Below are 24,879 nucleotides of genomic sequence, written 5' to 3'. Positions count from 1 at the left end.
TAACGTAGATCAAAAACCATATAACAATTTAAATTGAAACTTAACAAAAGTTTAAGTTATATCTTGCGCTAACTGACTGTGAAAAAAAAATGGCATGTTTCACACGAAGTTACGCGCGCACGCGGGTTTAAAATTTTATAATGCGAAAAATTAATTTCTAATCAACTTTCTACGCGTTTCATGTCATTTTGAGCATGTAAAAAATTCCCAGGTGCGCGCATTTTTTTACGCGTGTGGTGCGCACGTAGCGTTGAAAACAATTTTTTTCACGTGATTTATGTTTTTCCATCCTTTTCTAGTAATTTTACCAACTTTTGAACAATTTCGACTTAAAATTACGTCATACGGGCACTTCGAATTGGATAATTTACGTGCATTTTTGATGAAAAAGTTCAAAAAATCGTCAAAATTTGTCAAAATTATGCCCTTTTTTAAACATTCGTAGTTCCTAAACTAAACGGTGAAAGTTATTTTTATTACACATTCTGGAAGTTGATGAGTTGTAGATTTTGGATCATGCATTAATATGGCTAACCGGACATTGTGACGTCACCGTATTGCCACGCGAATATAAAATATAGGATTTTTGTATCTTTCATCATAGCGCATGACATTTAATAGAGCGCATCTCCAATTATCTGTTTTCCATTTTTACCCCGATTTTTATATTATCTAGGTCAATCAACTATCTTCCGCATGAGTTAAAAATATTTTCATTTTTATGACGTCATCATGCCTAAAAATTTTAATTACGTGGGTCATTAATTTTATCTTTACAGGAAATTTCAATCTGTTATAGCTCGTCAGAATAAAACGTGATAATCATGATCAAAACGTTTTCTGGAAGCTATTGGATTGTAGATACGAATTCATGTAAACATTTTGCCAATCGGACGTTGTGACGTCATCATATGGCCAGTTGAATAAAAAAAGACGTATTTTCATATTTTGCGTAATAGTTCATCACATTTAAAAGGGTGCGCATCTATATTTTACGTATTCAAATTTCTTCTACACGTTAATATGTTGTTCCTGAGATAATTTTCTTCTGAAATTGCTATCTAAGTGTTTCATTTTGATACCGTCGCCATGTTAAAAATTGGAATAAATGGCGGGTCCCGTAATTTCACCTATTCTACACTGTATGTAATATGTATACAGATTATACTGTTTGCATGTATATACTATATGACACAAAATTGACAGAATTCAGCACTAACAGCATATCATATTTTTCAGTTCTTGTCATAATGCCATAATCTTTATCTGTGTGCAATATTCCAACGTATTACGTGCACATGGCGTTTGTCGTGGTGCGGATAACTAACTCGTCAAAGTGACGAGTTTCATGTCTAGTTTTCATCTTCTTTCTTTCTGTATGATTTTTGTGTAACGCTTTTCTCTGAAACTTGCAAACATAACATTTTGTGAACTATGTTAACATTTTGACATTTATGTAACGTCGTCAAGCGAAGCTTTTCATGATGTTTACAATTGCGCAACGTGACGTACGCGCGATTTAACGATTTTCTCGTATTTAACATAGGTCAAAAACCAAATAACATTTTAAATTGAAACTTTGCACAAGTTTAATTTATATCATGCGCTAACTTTCTGTTGAACAAAAATTGCGTGTTTTACACAAAGTTACGCGTGCACGCGCATTTAAAATTTCAAAATGCGCAAAATTAATTTCTAATCAACTTTCTACGCGTTTCATGTCGTTTTAAGCATGTAAACAATTTCCACGCGTGCGCAAATTTTTACGTGTGCGGTGCGCACGTAGCATTAAAAACATATTTTTTTCGCGTGATTTATGTTTTTCCAGCCTTTTCTAGTAATTTTACCAACTTTTAAACAATTTCGACTTACATTAACGTCATACGAGCACGTGGAATTGGACAATTTGCGCGAGTTTTTGTTGAAAAAGTTAAAAAATTCGTCAAAATTATGCCTTTTTTTAAACAGTCGTAATTTCTAAACTGCACGGTCAACTTTTTGTGGATGACATTTTCTGGAAGTTAATGAGTTGTAGATATCGGATCATGTATTAATATGGCTAACCGGACATTGTGACGTCATCGTATGGCCACGCTAATATAAAATTTAGGATTTTTGTATCTTTCGTCATAGCTCATCACATTTAATAGAGCGCATCTCCACTTATCCGTTTTCCATTTTCACCCAAATTTTGATATTGTCTAGGTCAATCAACTGTCTTTCGCATGAATTAGAAATATTTTAATTTTTTTGACGTCATCATTCCTAAAAATTTAAATTACGTGTGGCATTAATTTCATCTTTACAGTAAATTTTAATCTGTTATAGCTCGTAAGAATAAAATTTGATAATCACGATTAAAACGTTTTATGGAAGCTATTGGATTGTAGATACGAAATCATGTGAAAATTTTGCCAATCGGATGTTGTGACGTCATCATATGGCCAGTTAAATGAAAAAAGTCGTATTTTCATCTTTTGCGTCATAATTCATTACATTTAAAAGAGCGCGCATCAATATTTCACGTATTCAAATTTCTTCTAGACGTTAATATGTTGTTGCTGAGATAATTTCCTTCCGAAATTGCTACCTTCGCATTTCATTTTAAAACCGTCAACATGTTAAAATTTGTAATAAATAGCGGGTCCCGTAATTTCACCTATTCTACACTGTGTGATATGGATACAGATTATACTGTGTATACTATATATGAATCGAAATAATAGAATTCAGCAATAACAACATATCATATTCTTCAGTTCAGGTCATAATGCCAACGTGAACACTTCCTTTTGTCCTCAACCTATCCCTTAATGTTAAAAGGTACGTCGTTACACGTTCATGTTGCACCACTTGCGCGGCGGAAAACCAAACTCGTCAAAGTGACGAGTTACATGTCTAGTTGGTTTTCCGCAACGAAGTTGCAGGAAAACCTCTTGTGATTGTACGAAATCATCATCATCATCTTTTTTTTCATCTTCTTTCTTTCTGTATGATTTTTGTGTAACGCTTTTCTCTAAAACTTGCAAACATAACATTTTTTTAACTATGTTGACATTTTGACATTTATGTAACGTCGTCAAGCGAAGCTTTTCATGATGCTTACAATTGCGCAACGTGACGTACGCGCGATTTAACGATTTTCTCGTATTTAACATAGCTCGACAACCAAATAACATTTCAACTTGAAACTTTGCAAAAGTTTAATTTATATTATGCGCTAACTTTCTGTGGAAAAAAAATTGCGTGTTTTACACAAAGTTACGCGCGCACGCGCATTTAAAATTTCAAAATGCGCAAAATTAATTTATAATCAACTTTCTACGCGTTTCATGTCGTTTTAAGAATGTCAAAAATTCCCACGCGTGCGCACATTTTTACGTGTGCGGTGCGCACGTAGCATTGAAAACGTATTTTTTTCGCGTGATTTATGTTTTTCCAGCCTTTTCTAGTAATTTTACCAAATTTTAAACAATTTCGACTTAAAGATACGTCATACGAGCACGTCGAATTGGACAATTTGCGCGCGTTTTTTATGAAAAGGTTAAAAAATTCGTTTAAAATATGCCTTTTTTTAAACAGTCGTAATTTCTAAACTAGACGGTCAACTTTTTGTGGATGACATTTTCTGGAAGTTAATGAGTTGTAGATATCGGATCATATATTAATATGGCTAACCGGACATTGTGACGTCATCGTATTGCCACGCTAATATAAAATTTAGGATTTTTGTATCTTTCGTCATAGCTCATCACATTTAATAGAGCGCATCTCCACTTATCCGTTTTCCATTTTCACCCAAATTTTGATATTGTCTAGGTCAATCAACTGTCTTTCGCATGAATTATAAATATTTTAATTTTTTTGACGTCATCATTCCTAAAAATTTAAATTACGTGTGGCATTAATTTCATCTTTACAGTAAATTTTAATCTGTTATAGCTCGTAAGAATAAAATTTGATAATCACGATTAAAACGTTTTCTGGAAGCTATTGGATTTTAGATACGAAATCATGTGAAAATTTTGCCAATCGGATGTTGTGACGTCATCATATGGCCAGTTAAATGAAAAAAGTCGTATTTTCATCTTTTGCGTCATAATTCATTGCATTTAAAAGAGCGCGCATCAATATTTCACGTATTCAAATTTCTTCTACACGCTAATACGTTGTTGCTGAGATAATTTCTTTTCGGAAATGCTACCTTCGCGTTTCATTTTAAAACCGTCAACATGTTAAAAATTGCAATAAATAGCGGGTCCCGTAATTTCACCTATTCTACACTGTATGTGATATGGATACAGATTATACTGTGTATACTATATATGAATCAAAATAATAGAATTCAGCAATAAAAACATATCATATTCTTCAGTTCAGGTCATAATGCCAACGTGGACACTTCCTTTTGTCCTCAACCTATCCCCTTAATGTTCGGTACGGTAAGGTACGTCGTTACACGTTCATGTTGCACCACTTGCGCGGCGGAAAACCAAACTCGTCAAAGTGACGAGTTACATGTCTAGTCTTTTTTTTCATCTTCTTTCTTTCTGTATGATTTTTGTGTAACGCTTTTCTCTAAAACTTGCAAACATAACATTTTTTTAACTATGTTGACATTTTGACATTTATGTAACGTCGTCAAGCGAAGCTTTTCATGATGCTTACAATTGCGCAACGTGACGTACGCGCGATTTAACGATTTTCTCGTATTTAACATAGCTCGACAACCAAATAACATTTCAACTTGAAACTTTGCAAAAGTTTAATTTATATTATGCGCTAACTTTCTGTGGAAAAAAAATTGCGTGTTTTACACAAAGTTACGCGCGCACGCGCATTTAAAATTTCAAAATGCGCAAAATTAATTTATAATCAACTTTCTACGCGTTTCATGTCGTTTTAAGCATGTCAAACATTCCCACGCGTGCGCACATTTTTACGTGTGCGGTGCGCACGTAGCATTGAAAACGTATTTTTTTCTCGTGATTTATGTTTTTCCAGCCTTTTCTAGTAATTTTACCAAATTTTAAGCAATTTCGACTTAAAGATACGTCATACGAGCACGTCGAATTGGACAATTTGCGCGCGTTTTTTATGAAAAGGTTAAAAAATTCGTTTAAAATATGCCTTTTTTTAAACAGTCGTAATTTCTAAACTGCACGGTCAACTTTTTGTGGATGACATTTTCTGGAAGTTAATGAGTTGTAGATATCGGATCATGTATTAATATGGCTAACCGGACATTGTGACGTCATCGTATGGCCACGCTAATATAAAATTTAGGATTTTTGTATCTTTCGTCATAGCTCATCACATTTAATAGAGCGCATCTCCACTTATCCGTTTTCCATTTTCACCCAAATTTTGATATTGTCTAGGTCAATCAACTGTCTTTCGCATGAATTAGACATATTTTAATTTTTTTGACGTCATCATTCCTAAAAATTTAAATTACGTGTGGCATTAATTTCATCTTTACAGTCAATTTTAATCTGTTATAGCTCGTAAGAATAAAATGTGATAATCACGATTAAAACGTTTTATGGAAGCTATTGGATTGTAGATACGAAATCATGTGAAAATTTTGCCAATCGGATGTTGTGACGTCATCATATGGCCAGTTAAATGAAAAAAGTCGTATTTTCATCTTTTGCGTCATAATTCATTACATTTAAAAGAGCGCGCATCAATATTTCACGTATTCAAATTTCTTCTAGACGTTAATATGTTGTTGCTGAGATAATTTCCTTCCGAAATTGCTACCTTCGCATTTCATTTTAAAACCGTCAACATGTTAAAATTTGCAATAAATAGCGGGTCCCGTAATTTCACCTATTCTACACTGTGTGATATGGATACAGATTATACTGTGTATACTATATATGAATCGAAATAATAGAATTCAGCAATAACAACATATCATATTCTTCATTTCAGGTCATAATGCCAACGTGAACACTTCCTTTTGTCCTCAACCTATCCCTTAATGTTAAAAGGTACGTCGTTACACGTTCATGTTGCACCACTTGCGCGGCGGAAAACCAAACTCGTCAAAGTGACGAGTTACATGTCTAGTCTTTTTATTGTTTCTGTACACTATTTTGTGTAACAATTATCTCAAAAAGTTTAATGTCAATGATTACAAAAATTTCAGAATATCTTTCAAATAATACAACTTAATCCTAATAAGCTTTCCAGCGTGATCACTCATCCGTGACGACATTTATACGCCATTTTGCGAAATCACATTATCAATCATATCTCCATAATTCATTATCACATATTAATGAAATTCACTACACGTAAACTTCAGATCAAGGGTAAAAATATTAGCAAATAAAAACGCACGCGCACGTAGGTTCATGCGCGTGATATCGCGCGTTAAAAATTTAAAACGCTCAAAATTAAGTTTTGATCAATTTAGAGCATGAATTAGGCCATTTGCGTGTTTCAAAAAATTACTGCGCAAAAATGCGTTTTTGCGCGCGCGATACTTAAAAAGCGTAAAAAATATGAATTTTTTTAAAAATCTCATTCTACTCACCATCCTTAGTACATTCACCAAATTTGAGTCAGTTCCGACTTAAAATAACGCTATACGAGCACGTTAAAAATGACAAAATGCGCACATTTATTTTACAAAAGTTCTGAAAATGGTGAAAAATAGGTCTTTTTTAAAATGAAAATAATTCTTCAGAATGCAAGATGACCCCCGATTTTTTTAACTTATTCTGGAAGCCATTGAGTTGTAGATATGAATTCATGTACACATTTTACGTACAAAATGTTTTGACGTCATCAAATGGCCACTTGAATTTAAAAATTAGGATTTGTTATCTTTTTGTGTAGATTATCACATTCAACAGAGCGCATCTTGGTTATGTGTGCTCGAATTTCGCACAACTTTCAGTATGTGCTTGCTTAATTAATTATCTTTATCATGAGTTGACACTATCTTCATTTTAATGACGTCATCACGCGTGAAAACTTAAATAACGTAGGCCGTGTAATTTCACCTTCGCAGTAAATTTGAATATCTTACAGCTCTTCAGAATTGAAGGTTACCTTGATGATTATAATTTATTATGAAAGCTGATGAAATGTAGATATGAATTCATATAAAAATTAAGCCTATCGGATGTTGTGACGTTAACATATGGCCAGTTGAAGTGAAAAAGTAGTTTTTTCATATTTTTCGTCAAAGTTATACACAATTCAAAGAGCGCGCACAGCGCTTCTACGTGCCAAATTTTTTTCCAAATCTTATATTTTTTTGCTCAATTAATTATCTTTCGAAATTGTCATCTTAAAGTTTAGTTTGATAACGTCATCATGCCAAAAAATTGGAACATGTGTGTCCCGTAATTTCACCTATGCTACACTGTATATAGATATACTGTACAGTATATACTGTACATATTGTATATGGCATAGAGGCACAACTCAGCACTATAAGCATATAATAGGATGGCATACATCAACATTTTCCGATCGTATGTTAACGTACGTGCATGTTTAAAAAATATTAATTTCAGTAAAATGATAAAAATGATCACCTATAATTCGTCAAAGTGACGAATTAAATTCTAGTTATTATTAGTACTGTATAAGACAATTTCAGAATTAACCTAGTATATTATATGGAGTTATTAAAACTAAACGCCACTGGTAATATTATTTATTATATTGTACTGTAAATATATATATACTCTTTTATATTAATCTAAAGACAAATTACTGAAAAAATGACAATGCTGTGGGTATCAGTGGCTGGATCTCAATGGAGATACAAAAAAAAGCGAAAAGCTAAATCAAAACGATAAGTAAAACAGCCAGAAAAGTTAGCAGAGCTAGCAACACTAGCCCTTCATCAGTGCTTTTATATTAAAATAATATTGTTGTTTTCATTAAAATCAGGAATAAGTAAATATTTTAATTAGATATACGTCAAATACTGAAATAAATACGAACTAGACATGAAACTCGTCACTTTGACGAGTTAGTTATCCGCACCACGACAAACGCCACGTGCACGTCATACGTTGGAATATTGCACACAGATAAAGATTATGGCATTATGACAAGAACTGAAGAATATGACATGCTGTTAGTGCTGAATTTTGTGTCATATAGTATATACATGCAAACAGTATAAGCTGTATACATATTACATACAGTGTAGAATAGGTGAAATTACGGGACCCGCCATTTATTCCAATTTTTAACATGGCGACGGTATCAAAATGAAACACTTAGATAGCAATTTCAGAAGGAAATTATCTCAGGAACAACATATTAACGTGTAGAAGAAATTTGAATACGTAAAATATAGATGCGCACCCTTTTAAATGTGATGAACTATTACGCAAAATATGAAAATACGACTTTTTTTATTCAACTGGCCATATGATGACGTCACAACATCCGATTGGCAAAATGTTTACATGAATTCGTATCTACAATCCAATAGCTTCCAGAAAACGTTTTAATCGTGATTATCACATTTTATTCTTACGAGCTATTACAGATTAAAATTTACTGTAAAGATGAAATTAATGACCCACGTAATTAAAATTTTTAGGCATGATGACGTCATAAAAATTAAAATATTTTTATCTCATGCTAAAGAAAGTTGATTGACCTACACAATATATAAATGTAGGAGAAAAAGGAATACAGATAAGCGCGATGCGCTCCATTGAATGTGATGAGCAATAACGAAAGAGACAAAAATCCTATATTTTACATTCGTGTGGCCATACGATGACGTCACAATGTTTTTTTAGCCTTATTGATGCATGATCCGATATCTACAACTCATCAACTTCTAGATTTTGTAATAAAAATAAACGGTTAACGGTTTACTTTAGAAACTATGACTGTTTAAAAAAAGACATAATTTTGACGATTTTTTAAGCTTTTTCATAAAAAACGCGCACGAATTGTCTAATTCAACATGTTCGTATGGCGTTATTTAAACTGGAAAAGGTCTAAATTGTTTTCAAAATCACTGGGAAAGGCTTGAAAAATATAATTCAAGAGAAAAAAATATGTTTTTAACGCTATGTGCGCACCGCGCGCATAAAAAATTGCGCGCCCGTGGGAATTTTTGACATGCTCAAAATGACAAGAAACGCGTAAAAAGTTGATTAGAAATTAATTTTGCGCATTTTGAAATTTTAAATGCGCGTGCGCGCGTAACTTCTTGTCAAACATGCCATTTTTAATCCGTAGAAAGTTTGCCCCTGATATGACTTAAATTTTGTCAAAGTGTCAATACTAAATGACTTTTGGTTTTTAATCTATGATCAATCATTGAAATTCATAAAATTGCGCATAAGTCACGTTGCGCAACTATGACGTCATTCAAAAATAGGAGGTGCACAACTTCACGTAAATGCCCATATGTTGTCAAAGTTATGAAATGTTATGTTTACACATTTTAGAGGAACACGACTCACAAAAAGGAAGGAAGGAAAGAAGAATAATACAGAAAAAAAATATTGATCTCATACAATTACAAGGAGTTATCCGCTTGGTATACCAAGCAGATAACTAAAAATTCAATTAAAATATAAGATTAACTTTGTAAGAAAGTTGACAATAGTGGAAGATAGAGGGCTCCGGTGATTATTAAACTCATGGAGTTGATTTGGTCATGGAGTTATATCAGATAGGCACACACGGTGGTCAAAGTATGGACCCCTATGGATAACAAGTTACTGGGACCACGTGTCAATAGGCTACTTAAAATATTGTTATAACTATTATATTGTTATTCCACGATGATTATTCATTTACTGCTTGATTAGGATAATAGGATTAGTCAAAGGATCCGATGAGATAATGAGCCGCCAAAGACATTACACTTCCCGTTTCAGCCGATGAACACAAAAGGGGTCTATTGTGCACAGGGAAACCCCACCGTGATTTTTATGAGTCTTTGTAAGCAATGTACTATTTTCTCCATGGAAAGATCATGGATGTAAGGAACATAAGCATAAAAAATAAGAGGAAATGTTACAATTGTTTTTTGTTATAAGTAATAGTATACGTAGGTCTTTAGATATGCCTATACCGTGTACTGTGTCATTGGCATAAGCGCAGGTAATGCCTACCCAATTTTGGAAACAAAACTTGAAATGAAATAAAAGTGGGTTTGAATTCGGCAACTGAATTTGGCAAACTGTATTCGGCAAACTGTATGCGGCAAACTGTATGCGGCAAACTGAATTCGGAAAATTGAATTCGGCAAACTGAATCGGCAAACTGTACGGCCCAACTGAATTCGGCAAATTGAATTCGACAATGAATTCGTCAAAATTAATTAACAATAAATTCGGCAGCTATGAAACGAAACATCATCTGTATTGACATCACTTGAAGAACCATGTAAATTTTGTTAATAATATTATACTATATATACTAAAATGGTGAATACGAGTTAACGATCTTGAGAGAGGACCATCATATACAGTAACCTGATTCTAAATTTAAATATCAATAATTAACTTTCAAAAAAGGTATAGAAGATGTTGAACTATACGTATATAGTCAAAGAAAACATTGTTGATAACAAACATGTTTGCCTCAGACCAGGATATGGGGTAACTAGTCGACATTCGTCTCTGATACAACGATACAAATTACCCTCAGGTTTTTTGGATAGTTCGAATTCTAAATAGATTACTAAACTCTTGAATGGTAATTAAACGAAACAAGAAAGTTATTCTTATGCCGTTGACAGCTATTTGAAAACGAATCAAACATTGCGTGTTCCGTTCAATTGGTATTTAACGCCGAAACGCGCGTTGCGTTTGAAGTCTGTGGACACATGTTAGGTTGTTGATGGCAGAAATGAGGAGACGTGGGAACGAGGTAGGTTGCCAATACAGGCACTTATGAGGATAGCGTTTAACACTTCCTTGGTTGGGACACATTCTCGTAACGAACGAGGGGCGCTCTACACATGGCCAATCACTTCAGTGGAACCAACTAAAACCTATAACAAATTATCAATAATACAATATTTATTTATCATACAAACAAATAAGTAAAAACTTAGACAGGTTTGATCATGTTCAGGGCGACTTAAAATGAATAAAATAAAGTCTTGTATAATATTCATAATTATACAAAGGTAAATCCTAACGAATATAAAAAATGATAGAGGCCTCATTAAATAAATCATTAATACATGTAAATAAAAGTTTAAACGATCTAGATAATAGCATGGAAGAAATAATTCCTCCATGATAATAGCAATCTAACAAGACGACATTAAACGAAATATTAACAATAAAATGTTTGAATTTCTCATTAAATCAAAGATAAGTGAGTTATCACTCATTAACAATAGATAATAGACAAAGGCCGAAAATGAACACAATAAAGTATTAAAGGTGATATTGATAACACAACAAAGGTGAGTTCTTTAAACTAATATTGCATAAGTAGGCCTATAACACATAAGAGAAGAAATTGAAACAGAAAACGGATGCAAACAACTTAGACAACAGCATTTAAATCATCGTAGGCCTAAAGCGGGAGGGTATGGTTTGTACATATCAGGATAATGGTTATCATTATTATTACATTTTTACATTGATATTGTTATAAATGTTATAGTTTATTTGTAATGTGGTTTTTAGTAAATGTTGTACGACTGTTACAAAATGTATGTTCAATACATTATTATTATAAAAGAAATATATATATATAACTTTGAATGAATTAATAAAAATGAATGTTTTAGCCAATATTTAAATCAGATTAGAGTGTTAATTCTACTAATATTATTTTATATTTCATTGGTTTCATCAGGGAAGAGACCTGATTCCATTAAATCTAAAAATCATATATATAAATCAATATATGTATTTGACAGTTATTGTAAAATGTACACAAGCCGTGCTTGGAAATTAAGAAATGCAATTGTATTACAACTTTGAACTGTTTTATTTTAAAAAAGTGTTTTCTTTTCCATTGCTGTTGCAAAATTAGTAGTTGTATTAGTGTAGTTTTAGTTTGTAAATAAGTTTTGTAATAGCGTCGAGTCAAATTTTATGTCATTATCTCAAATATGTTTTATTTTCGTTTCAGTTTTTATTTTTCATTGTTTTTGTATTGAATTTTGTAATTGGTATGGACGCACCATCTACACATGTGTGCCACTGTTAAAAAAGTGTTGTTCCAAATAAATATTATTATTATTATTATTATTATAGATAATTTAAAAAAAAAGGTAATTATTATCATTATTATTTTATTTCCTGAGTATGATTATTTTGTTTGGATTACATTTTACAAGTGTTGGTCGGTAAATCTTTAATCAAATTGTTATATTGCTTAACCGAGGAAATGCTCCAGATCAAAGGGTTAAACCTATGCAAACAATCGGTCTTAATCAAAGAAAATTGTTTATCTAATTTAGTAGAGGATCTAATTATTTAATACGTTGTTAATTTGTATTTATTTGTGTGATTATCATTTTAGATTATATTTCGTAACTGTGATTTGTCTATAATAACAGGGAAGAGTTAACCCTTCCCTGATAAAAGTCTGTAAGTTAAATAGGCCTACTTTCTTTTTTTTTTGTATTTTATTTTAATTGATCTTGAAATTCGTTCTATGATTGACCAAAACGTGGATCTATTTTTTTAGATTTAATAAATTAAATTTTATATTTTTATATATTAAATATTATTATTATTTTATATATATATTTTTGTTTAAAATCTACAAAAGTAAGATTATAATAACATAATACAACATAAAACAAGAACAAATGAACATTTATACAGTTAATGAATGCTCTTGGGACATTTTTAAATTTAAAAACCATTAACTCAATAGTATACTTTATGATTTTTTATACTAAGATAAATATATCTGCTCTATTTTAAAACAATAATTATAAAATCAATTTTAGTTAAGGTTACGGGCTTAAAAAAACGGGAACATTGAACAAATTTAATTTAAAAACCATTAACTCAATAGTAATAGTATACTTTATGATTGTTTATACTAAGATAAATATATCTGCTCTATTTTAAAACAATAATTATAAAATCAATTTTAGTTAAGGTTACGGGCATAAAAAACGGGAACATTGAACAAATTTACTCCATAATGTTTTAGGCATATTGTTAATAATATTTGTCATTTAATGTATCATGCAACTGGTTGTATCTATTTATAAACGTTCTGTATGCTCGCTACTGTTTTTGCGACAGAATTAACAAATTATTGATGTTTGTTGAATAATTAAAATCAACGTGGTTTTTTAACTCAAATTTAGAAACATCTAGAGTCTGTAAAGTCAGGATAAAACGAAGTTTCTGTTGCTTCGGCTTCGGTTTCCATGACTATTTAATGAGACTGCTGGGATCTGGCAAACACATTAAGTTAACCGTAATCATGTAAAAAGCAAATGGGCTCTATTTCATTTTATCATCACCTATCGATTAAACTTAGATATCGTGAAAATTGTTAGATGCGTAAATTACGAGAAATACAGTAAATCAACAGTCAAAACAAACATAATAAAAGTTATGGTATTGAAATAATATTCAACAAGCAAATCGTCACAAAGTAGTAATAAAAGTATTCAGTATAAACCGTAGAGCTAGCAAATGAAAGTACCGGTAATGTGTTATACAATTAAATAGGTAAACGTTGACTGTAAATGTATGTCATGCAGTTAACTGTATTAAATGCATTTCATGTTGTTAACACTAAAAAAAGGACAAAAAATGAAACAAAATTAGAAATGAAAATTGGGCCGTAGGCCTAATACTGGGCATTCGTAATAGCTTACATGGAGGTAGGCCTATGCTATACTTGAGACAAGTACATGCTTAAATCAGATACTAATCACAATGTATTAAAATGACAGTATATTATACAATACAATACTTAAGAACGGTTATATATTTTTGGTTGAATGAATATTACGAAACTACTTTGTATTGTGTACTACTACACAAATTGATATAGAGTACCAGAGTACAGTGTAGTTTATCACAACCAGGGAAGCTGATCAAAATGGTGTATTTATATTGTAAGTATATTGCTATTTACATATATAGTTTTGGACCGTAACATTAGGCCTACATCTTTACTGGATAGATTTCCTTTAACTGTTTACATAGACGATGGAAATGGGGTAATGATTTTCTAAAGAAAACAACTATATTCGAATTCAATATGCTATTTCTAGAGGGCAGATTCTCGGAATTTTAGCGATGTCTGACGTACAACACTGCTGGATGCAGGCCTAGAAAGATAGCACAACACAGTAGAATGAATATACTTTTAGGCCTACAATATTACAAGTGAGTATACAGTAGAAACAGAATACAAATTTATTTACGAAACATGAATTAAAAATATAATTAATAAAACATCTATAAATTAGACGCGGGAGCTTTAATTTTAATTCGTTTATATGCAGTACTAAAAAAAGAATCCGATAGTTTTTTTAGGCAATTTTACCTATATTATTATTACATTTTAAAACACGCCAATACAATAATACTATATACTATACCATCTGCAAAAAAAATAATTTAGTTTTTAAAATTCATCAATTAAAATATAAGCCATGGAATATGTTTTTGTTCCGGTCTCAACAATGATGACCGTACCAGACAGTACTTTTTCTTAATACATTTCAATGGCGGACACATTTATTAAAATACTGAAGGGGGAGACACTTTGTTAAAAGAACGCTCGGGGACCTAAACCAGCTAATAATCACGAATTAAGGGTATTTAGGATCAGTTCAGACCTTGTTCGAAATCCGATGAATTAAATAATCTGGTAGTTTTTACCACCGGAGGAGAGTACAGTATACTTTAATAAGGAATCTGTTTATTTTAGAAACCTTGATTATTATGTTCTTTCTTTATTTCTCACTTGAATCACGAATTGTCTGTCGAGGAGTTGTCTATACTTTTATGAATGATATCAAATGGTGCGTTTCTTTTCTTAATAATACAAAAAAATATCCTTTAAGAAGAAAACTCAGTAGGCCAGTGGCCGTATTCACCAATCATACTTAATTTAGTACAGTGAGATATGTCCCTTAAATGTTATGTATTTCTTGTCTAACTTTAATATTTCCCTTAATTTGTATTTTTTTAAGGGTGTTTCCCTTAGCCTTAGCCTAAGTGTAAATGGTGAATACGGCCACTGGCCCACAATAATATTCAGCAAAAGCATATTGAACCTTTTTCTAAATATTAACCATTTAGGCCTAAATACAACTGCTTTGAAATTATTATTAAAATTAGACCGTATATGTAATGTAGGAAATTGCTGTTATATCTTTAGAAGACATTGACAATTATTCTTGTAATGTGTATAGGCCTATCATTTAAATATTTATTCGAGTAAATTTTAATAGTTAGGCCTACCTAAAATATTATATTAGGGCCATGCATGGAAACATAGGAGCCTGGTGGAAAACAACATACATGATTAAAAAATGTTCGCATGATAGTATCATCTTAAATAGCTTTCTAAAAATTTCGACAAGTAAAGTTAAACATTCTTAATATGTTGTGGGAGAATACATAAAAGTATAACAGAGCTAGCCCCATATTGGTAATCCATCAAGGATTTAGTAAAGACCGCGTGAAGCTGGGTAGTTACCGCAGGCATTTGCTGGTCATGACAAACTGTGATGGATAAGTACTATTAGCCTAGGAGGTTAGGCAGGTCAACAGAATATCAAGATTTCTGATCACAACAAATGATTTGAATTGGCAGTAGGATTTCTTGAGCTATTCTCACGAACGTGCTTCCACGAAAACGATCATTATTGACACGTGTACGGACGGATAGACTCCAACCAATGAATGTTTTAAAGATGCACATCAAATAATCTAATATACAGACTACCAACGGTATAATGTTAATAAGAAAACTCATTTTACCACAATTGACATTACTCATGTAAAGAACCAAACGACCAATGAAATCCATCGCATGGAGAACAAAAGCGACCATTGTGGTGAAAAAACAATGGTCAAAAAGGGGAGATATTAATCTCTTATGATCTAACCAGAGGGAAGAGTGTTCTCTAACCACATAATCAAAGATAGATCATTTGTTGCTTGACTCATCATGGAGGACATCATAGACTATGTTTAAATCATGAAGGCATAAAAATACCTCCATTCTATGTTAAATTCCAATTAATTAACATAGGCCCTACTGCATTAGTGATTGTTTATAGTCTACTAATGTCATTCAGACAAAATTTTAAACACACACACTACGTATAGAAGGAATCTTAGTATCCCCATTTTACACTTTCTCTGGGAAAAAATTAGAAACAAGTGTTTCTCAACTGATTTGTGTCATATGGGGTCTATATATCCACCAAAAAAAAGTTCCAGCTCATCTGGCCTGGGGAAAGCCGCCATTTTGGATTTTCAAAATGGCCGCCATAAAATACAGGTTTTTGCTCATATCTCCTCTTCTACATCATGCATGGAAATGATTTTGGTGGCAAAGTGTATGTTTTGAGGGTCAAGGAATCTAAATACAGCATTTTGAAGTTCACTCAATAACCGCCATATTGTTTTTCAAAATGGCCGTCTTAAAATACAGATTTGTGCTTATCTCAGCTTCTACATCATGTATAGACATGATTTTGGTGGCAAAATGTAGGTTTTGACGGTCAAGGAATCCAAATACAGCATTAATTTGAATTTCACCCAATGGCCGCCATTTTAAAAATCAAAATGGCTGCTATAAAATTTACAGATTTTTCCTCATATCTCAGCTTCTACATCATATGAACGTAATTTTGGTAGAAAAGTATATGTTTTGAAGGTCAAGGAATTCAAATATAGTATTTTAAAGTTCACCTAATGCCCGCCATTTTGTTTTTAAAAATGGCTGCCATAAAATTTACAGATTTGTCCTCGTACCTCAGCTTCTACATGGAAGGTGCATGGAAGTGATTTTGGTGGCAATGTTTATGTTTTGAGGGTCAAGAAATCTAAATACAGCTTTTTGAAGTTCACTCAATGGCCACCATTTTGATTGTCAAAATGGCCACCATAAGCTACAGGTTTTTCCTAATTTATGAGCTACTATGATTATGATTTTGCTAAGCCTATGTTTTGAAGGTTACAGAATAAAAACAAAATTCAGCTTTTGAAATACAGTTGGAAAGTGATGACGAGAATAAGTCAATATGTTGGTGATAATATATGGGAACCACAATGATTATGGACCCATGAGATACTGTACACAAGAAGATATCAGCGATGTACTGTAACTATATCATTCGCATGAAGAACCTAAAAATAAAATATTCTAAAAAAGTTTGTTAGACGACATTTTAAGATATTTTCCAAATCCTAAAGAGAAGCATGGCCAATTTTAGTTAAGCATATTCCAATCAGATACATTATAGATAAAGCAATTTAAAGCAACATATCTTATGTGACTGAATGTATGGTTACCTAATACACTGGGGACTAACACTACTTCACCATAACTGGTCTGGATTTATGCATGTAGGTATAATGCGATAACTGGACAAATCGACGATAGTTTATGCCGATCATTCTTTTTTATCCAATTAACATGTCAACAGTTTATACAATGGTACAGCCACTCTGAAAACGTATATCTAGCTGCTCATCTACCAGTCATAATAATCAGACACGGAGGAGTTTATCTTTTCAGGAGCTTTCTTGGTTATATTGGACATACTGGTGGCTTGAGGTTTTGAAGTTGTGCATAACCTACTTTAAAGAGAGCTGTATATTCTAAAGATCTTAGAAGATGCAGCTATGTATCATATAATGATGACACGAGATGAGGATGTACCATTTTGTCTCCAGATATAGACACAGTATAGGACAATTGACCATGATGGCCAATATGCCCGAACGACAAATTTCCATATACATACAATACAAGATGTTCCAAAAGAATGGATATCATGCAACGTGTTATAATGGTGAAGAATCAGTTTTCAGACATGAGCACATGACAATAGAGAAAACCTTATGTATCTTGAAATTTGTCTTTCAGCATTTCCAGATATAGCCTTCCACTTTTGGCATTTTGGCCATGACCAGCTGCTGCAAATATGAAAGCATACTGTAGATGCTATATCTGAACCTGGAGCTCCCAATTGCACAATCATGCCTAAAAAGTTATACCATCTAATGATACAGCCACAGCTTAAATGTTCTTGATATCTTTTTGACTTTCCCAGAAAGCTCTTAAGAATCTTTCGAGTTTGACGACAAATGCCAGTTTTCTTTCTCTAATTATTTGCATTACTTTACGTCACATTGGTTGATCGAAGGTTATTAGGATGGCAGATAAGCAGCTAGATTTAAACATAAATGCAGACCATTTAGGGTGACTAGTGTTGATCTCCCAGTGTATTACCATGTATTCTTAAGATATGTTACTTGCTTTATCCATAAGTTGTACTTTTAACTGCAAGTTGGCCATGCTTCTCTTTATATTTGGAAAATATCTTTACATGTCTATGTAACTTCTTTAGAATATCTTGTTTATTAGTTTCTTCTCGCGAATGATAGTTACAGTACACTCTCTGGTATCTTCTTGTGTACCTCTTTGGTCGTAATCAGTATGGAACTCGATCTTGTGATTAACTCACGACGTTGACATAGTAATAATGAGGATTGTAATAGCGATAGATCTCGGAGACTAGACAAAGGGGATTGTACATAAATGTTGTCATTATTATATGTTGTGCCAGTTTGATTGGGAATTTTAAAACTATTACTGTATTTAACAAACTGTATTAAAAAAAAGCAACATCTAAAGCCAGTGGAGCAGAAGCCTTCAACTATGAAGTTTGGTCCTAAATGGAATAAGAAGATCTGATCACTTTCCGACTCTGTATTTTAGAATGCTGATTTTTTATTCTGTAACAATCAAAACATAGACTTAGTTATCAAAATCATGTCTTCATTATGTATATGAGCTACGAAATTAGCAAAACCTGTATTTTATGGTGACCATTTTGAAAAACAAAATGGTGGCCATTAAGTGAACTTAAAAAAAATGCTGTAATTGAAATCCTTGACCCTCAAAATATATACATTGCCACCAAAATCACTTCCATACATTATATGGATTGGAAGCTGAGATAAGAGCAAAAATCTGTATTTTTATGGTGGCCATTTTGAAAAACAAAATGGCGGCCATTGAGTGAATTACGAAAATGCTGTTTTTCGATTTCTTGACACTCACAACTACACTTTGTCACTAAAATCACGTTCATACACGATGTAGAAGTTGAGATGAGTACAAATCTGTATTTTATGGCGGCCATTTTGAAAAACAAGATGGCGGACATTCAGTAAACTTCAAAATGCTGTATTTGGATTCATTGACCCTCAAAACATATACTTTGCCACCAAAATCATATCCATACATGATGTGGAAGCTGATATATGAGCAAAAATATGTATTTTATGGCGGCCATTTTAAAAATCCAAAATGGCGGCTTTCCCCAGGCCAGATGAACTGGAACTTTTTTTTGGTGGATATATAGAACCTATATAACTCAAATCAGTTGAGAAACACTTGTTTCTAATTTTTTCCCAGATTGGCCCTTTTTAGACTTAAAATAGGGATACTATCTAGAAAGGCCCATTGCATTTTATCACTGTCAAAATGCTCTTTTCATAATTTTAAAATAAATTCCTTTAAATTGATTGCTACTTTACGACTAAGATTGATAAATGACCTCACATAAAACGCTAAGCTTCTCAGCCGACGATAATATTAAAGGGCCTGTCGATTTACAGGTAACGAGAGGCACCTGTACAGAACTCATTGGCCAAGGTCAGTTGATGAATCCATGCTTACGAGAGGAGGAGAAGGCAGTTTAGAGATTGAACAAAAAAAATTGATTCGTTCAAATAACAAAAATAACATTTTGAATCTGAACTAGACAGCAAAAATACCAAATTGGAAAAATTGTGAAATATGACCTTTGACCCTCCCCCTTCAAAATTAAAACACCCCTAAATGATGGAACATGGATAATTATGCTTCAGTTTATGCCTCTTTTGGTGATAAATAATTATAAAGATATAGTTTTGTTGTAGGTTATGAAATTGACCCTTAACCCGTCCCCCCTTCAAATTTCGAACTCCGTCGAGATTTTGGGTCAGATCATTATGGCCAAGTTTGGCGAGATTCGGATAACAATTATTGTCACAAACAAATAAACAAGCAAGTCGGCAGACAGGGTTGAAAACATAGGCTGAGTTAATCAGCTCCTTTTGAAGATACTCCAGGTAATATAAACAATACATATTATATATAGGCCTATATGTCGAGTTAAACTAAATATTTTCATTCTTTAAATAAATTTGATTTATTAAATCAAAAAAAGTTCAAATGCAATTTCTGTTTGTTTATAATCAAATGTTAATTGCGTACAATTATTTATTTCAGCCCCATTGTTGTCTTGCGGTTTCAGATTTGTGCTTCTATCAAAAAAAAGTATTAGTAGAGTGTACATCACGAATGAAACACAACATTTTGTATACGTGCTATAATTCATATCTATAATCTACTGTATTAAAAACCACACACTGACGTTTCAAATTATTTATTATTAAATGACAAATCTACTTCATATTGGGTGTAATTTTTATTTACCAAATACGTGTTGTCATCATTATAATATTAACTTTAGAGACCCTCAGTACGGGTTCTAAACTTTATGAGAAAACAAGATGTTGCTGGCAGTGATGTCTCAGCACGGGGTTCCGAGCATGCAACACGCGCACAACCTAATTTTATAAACCTTTTGAACATATCTTTTTCTCATTAGACTTGTAATAGGAACGGATCGAATTGCAATATTAAAGCGTTTTAAAACCATAGCTGTAAGTAGTCGTAAATGAGTAAAACATCAGCGTATAGTTCGCTTGATAAAACGTTAGATAAATTATTTATTCGGATATCATATAAATTTAATATTACCATTAAAATAAAAGTAACATTTTCTCCTTGCTCAATATTTGTTTGTCCAATTTATTCGTCTCTTATTCTTATCGTTCCTTTCTTATACTTTCTGTTCTTTTCAGAAGTTTCACAACACAAGTGACAAATGTATAATTTGCTTAATTTTGACACGATAATATTTCTTTTAAAGGTCAAAAATGTAAAACGCTACCTATTAGACATTTAAACAATCATAACTTTTAGTTGTTATGCTCAATATTTTATTTCTTTCTTTTTTTACTTATTTTATTGTTTTATATTTCTTTTCATGTTGGCATATAATATACATATTTGTATTGTATAGGGTCCCTCTCACGAGACAAGCTTTTGCTTCTAGTACGGGCTCCAGTTTAATTATTCTTATAACTTAATAAATGTGTATGAATGAATGAAAATAACAATGTAACTGTTTATCGTCCCCTCCACCTTCATAATACTTTATATTGTATATTTTACTTTTATATAGTGGTTATACTACTGTATTGTGTTATATAAATAGGCATTTCCTATTTAGGACCTATATATTGTAATATTAATAGGCCTAATATGTTTGTATGTTGTAGCCTACTATATTCAACGAACGTCGCCCTTTCACATAATATGTAACTTAAATAAAGGTAACGAATGAATTTAAAACAATGCAAGAGGAAAAAATGGAACAAACAAATTAACACGACATGAAACCTTATTATAAAAACCCACAGTCAAGTGTTATTTCCTTTTACTTTTGATTAATTTACGAGCTTAATTTTAACTTGGTAGACAGACAGTTCTTAAATCTGCACTTAAGCTGTGGGGGGTTGGCGCTCTCCCCTTGGTTTCAGAAGCGTATCAATTAATTAGTAAATTTATTCGAAAACAAATTTTAACATGGACACAGACTGTACTACGGTAGAACATTTTAAAAATTATATAAATTTTAAAAAATGTATGCAAAATTGTTGATTGTTACATTAGCCAAGGTTTTTTCTTGCTTTTAACTTTGTTAAAGTTTTTTGTCTAATACTGTACACTATGAATGAAATAAGAACAAATAAACGACTAGCTAAAAATAATAACAATGAGCCAAGCCAAATTGTACACAGTCCTAATATAAAAAGGTGTAGACCTAATTTTTCCTTCTTGTTTTTCAAGAACGTGTGCCACTGATGATGTAAAAGAGCTTGTTTAAGTTATATCTTATCACATAGCACGGAATTATCAATTACAAATGATTAATACAATATAACGAGTTATTAAATAGAAAAGAAATGATATTAATAACGACTTCATACATTCTTATAACAATGGGGGTATTGTTATAAAAATGTCTTAATATAGAATGTAAAATCATGGGGTTTGGAATGCATCCCAATTTAATTTAAACTGTCAAAATGCTCAGAGGCACGGAAGCAAGCGTCACATTTCTCAATAAATCTTCTTTCACCTGTCAAGGGCCTATGATTTTGTCATTTCACCCTGGATCATGGCTCATAAAATACAAATAAATACATTTAGGCACGAACAAAAACATTATTAACGAAGTTTATAGTGATCATGTTAACAAATGAACACTCGATTGATGAACATTTATATTATTAGGTTTCGATATACAGGAGTACATTACATCCTATGGATAACCCGATAGGTATCTGACAAATGTGGGCCACACTCACTTTTAATATTTTTTTTTTAAATACAAATTAAGAAATAACCATTACAAATTTATGTAAGAACAAATTATAAAGAAACCCAAAAGGTTAATTAATGTTGAAAATCCCCGTCATAGAAAGCAGTTACAGTTACAGACCGGCTAAACCATTTTACCATTGTCAGACTCAGATACGCTTGTGGGATAGTGTTGGGGTTGGATGGGTTTGTTTCTATAATTCTACAATAGAATTAGTGTTACTTTATACACCTTCGATTTACACTATAATATTTTAATTCAAATTACTATACACTTTCACTTCCTTATCTTACTAATACTACAGTAATTCCAATAACTTAAAGTACAAATAAATCTACAAATTAGGCATTTAACCATGATTTCTTTTAATACCTACACTCAATTTAAAATGCATTAAAAAATGAAAAGTGGAAATTTAATTGAAGGTGTAAACAGTAATAGAAACTAACAAGGTAAACTATTTCTGTCGAGCTATAAACAAGTCTATCAAACAATGATGGAGTCCATTACATTACCGGGTGAGTATTATTGTGGTGGTAATTGTACCGGGTGTGGTTAATGTCAAATATTTAGTTATGTCAAAAAGTTACTACAGTTCTTTGAAAGTTAAAAATTATACAGTACAAGACCACATGCTGTATCATGTGACAAAAATCACGTTCTGAATCCCCTCTAATATCCTAAAGCAACTTACAACAGTTGTACAATGTTAACAATAATACAATAAATATTAAAATGTATTATTTATTTTTATCTATGCATTATATTATTAGTATGAGTGTACCAATGAATTCTTTCATATACAAAATATTCTTTTGAATCATATAGATGAAAATTCATCGAAAACAGACATGAAGTATTTAATCTGATTCTCGTGAGATTTATAACGCTTTAATATCCATATTGTTTCCATGTGTAAATTAACCAAACGAGATGAAACCATCAAAAACTAATGAAGTGTTTAGCGCCATGTTCTGTTAATAATAAAGCGGTGTTCATATTAATGCTAGTGATCGGGCAGCCTAGCGTGCAATATACAACATGTTTTTGGTATCTCATGCTTGGTTGACGCGTTGAATTCGCGAACCACGACCGCTTAACCAATGCTCAACTGAGAGTTAATTTGATGCGGAATACACTCATAAAAAGATCACCAACTTTATGTAAAGTTTTTCAACAATCAATAAATTAAGGGGTAATTTTGCTTTAACGTGTGTTTTGTCAACAATAATACTTATTTGTGACTATATTACCAAACAAATAAATTATAAACAACTAAGTAAAAAAATAAACCAAGTGACAGACAAAAACACCACCACCAGTTATACTCGATGAAAAACAACTACCAGGTGATTAAACAAGAATAAAAATACCTCCACCTCAAATAAAAAACTAGCAACAAACCAACTAAGGCAACGCAACCAATGTCAACTGAACAATAGGCCTAATACGAGCTACCACTACTAACTACCAACACAATTACATCACACACAAAAAACCACAATTGAATAATTATTTATCTATGATTACGTTAAATTACAGTGATGTAATTTTCTTATTCAGTTATTTACGAAGCCGTAGCAATATAAAAACGATAAATTATGCTATTGATTTTGTTTGAAAAGTTTGTTCAAGAGTTGTAGTTCATCATACTATAGAGGGGGTATGTCATTTATAGATTCGCATTGCCGATCAAAATCCGAAATCCGATTCAAAGACGAAATAAAGGGTAGGCCTAGCCTAGCGACGACACTCTCCGTCTCACCAAAACGACCATATTGCTTTTGGTATCACTCGATGATTTATTAATTAATTAATTATAAATTCCGAAACAATTTCACTATTTCATTGTGATTTTAAGAAAAAAAAAAAATAACGAAGAAAAAAAAAATAACGAAGAAATAAAAATGATAGCGCATAAATTGTCTTGGCCTATCTACATTTGTTATAACGTGGTCACAGACTCTCTACATTATTTTTATATTCAATAAGGATATCAATTGTAAACCAATTTAAAATCACAGTCTTGTAATAAAGCCGTATATATCTAGGTACAACGTTTCTAAAACTAAAACATAAGTTAAACAACTATAGTTGTATTGATAGCAATAGATGTACTGATTATATTTAAGTAACATAGTATAAAACTTACTCCAAATAACGAGAGGCAAGCCATG

General features: G+C 32.0%; 1 protein-coding gene across 1 annotated transcript in view; it reads right to left on the bottom strand.

Annotated features, from left to right (window-relative positions):
• Positions 1-24,879, bottom strand: part of LOC144839491 (homeobox protein MOX-2-like) — a 68,329-nt gene that overhangs the window by 41,550 nt on the left and 1,900 nt on the right. The window lies entirely within an intron of this gene.

This window comes from Antedon bifida, chromosome 1 (assembly GCF_963402885.1).
Source record: "Antedon bifida chromosome 1, ecAntBifi1.1, whole genome shotgun sequence".
Taxonomy (NCBI): Eukaryota; Metazoa; Echinodermata; class Crinoidea; order Comatulida; family Antedonidae; genus Antedon; species Antedon bifida.
The sequence above is the reverse complement of the archived record's forward strand: the minus strand, read 5'-3'. Positions and strand labels throughout refer to the sequence as shown.